Source organism: Kryptolebias marmoratus, linkage group LG1 (assembly GCF_001649575.2).
Source record: "Kryptolebias marmoratus isolate JLee-2015 linkage group LG1, ASM164957v2, whole genome shotgun sequence".
NCBI lineage: Eukaryota > Metazoa > Chordata > Actinopteri > Cyprinodontiformes > Rivulidae > Kryptolebias > Kryptolebias marmoratus.
The window spans coordinates 33,768,830-33,770,319 of NC_051430.1; positions in this window are offsets into that span (position 1 = coordinate 33,768,830).

A 1,490-nucleotide genomic window follows, 5' to 3' on the forward strand; every position below is an offset into this window, starting at 1 on the left:
GAGACTAACTTTTTCTGCAGTCCTGTCGTCTCCTCTGAGACAGATTCTTTGATTGTTTCAGGAAAATGATGGATCTGTTCCATGTTTGTTAATCACAGCCTCTGGACGTCTCTGAAAGATCTTCTCTCCAACACTGATGATGTTTCTTGTTTTTGGTCATGGATATTTTTGTGCTGTTGTCTTGCTGACGACTATTGGTGTCAAAACATGTCAAACGAATCATTAATTAGTTTCTGTTTGGCAGTAATTTTATAGCTTTTTTTTCTCGTAAAATTGAAACAAAAACTAAACAATTTTTAAAAATTTTCTAAATCATTTTTGATCATAAAAGGAAAAATCTCTTGTTTGTCAAATGAAACAAACTGTTGAAATTTAACCAGAAAAATTAATTTAACAATTTTTACTCATTTTATCTGGATAAATTTTAGCCAATCTATTATAAATAAAATTACTGAACTGTAAGACAAATCACACCAAAATAAATTAGTTAAACTTCAAACATCTTTTAATGAGTTAAACAAATTGTTTAATTTTAACCATTTTTTGCATATTTGACATGCATAAATAATTACTTTTTTTTTTTTTGTACTTGAATTTGCTCACAGAATTGTTCAGAATATATATTTTTTTGTTTTAATCATCATCTCTACCTGGTGTTACTTCATCATGTTACCTAAATCCAGACTAATTAGTTTTAAACTAAAAGCTCTTTTTCAGGGAATAAACAAACATGATGAAATCATTTTGTTTCTGTGTCCTGACAGACTCTTTAACTGTGGACTCTCAGAGACTCACTGTGAAGTGTTGGCCTCAGCTCTGAAGTCCAACCCCTCCCATCTGACAGAACTGGACCTGAGCATCAATGACCTGCCGGACTCAGGAGTGAAGATTCTGTCTGCTGGACTGAAGAGTCCAAACTGTAGACTGGAGAAGCTAAAGTGATTTAAATTACTATTTGTTTTTCAATAAACTCAGTTTAAATAAGTTTTATCTTTTCAGTAAATTGAATTTTGGGATTTATCTGAAGATGAAACCAAAGATATTTCAATCTTTCCAACTGTCTGTGAAAAAAATCAAAACATTTATTTTACTGTTAGTAAAATATCTCATGAAACATCAAACTCGCCACAACTAATCAAAGTTGCCTGAACATAAAAAGCTATAACTCAGTAAATTTTATAGATATTGAGCTAAAAATTGGTGTAGTAGTAGCTGAGCATGTTTAACTTTGTCTCAACTCTAGAAACAAACAGACAGGTGATGCCAGAAGAACATTAAATGTCTCTTTTTAACTTCTACAAAGAAAATATTTTCCTTCCTTCCTCCTTTACCTCCTTCACCGTATGGACTGAAATCAGAGCAGTTTTTCTCCACACTGCTAGTCTGCGCTGCGTACGTCAGACGAGCTCCGGTCGGCTCCGCCTGAGCTCCAGTTTCAAACTGTCATGGAGGATAAAGCAGAGTCCGCAGCTGCGACAGTCGACATGAAA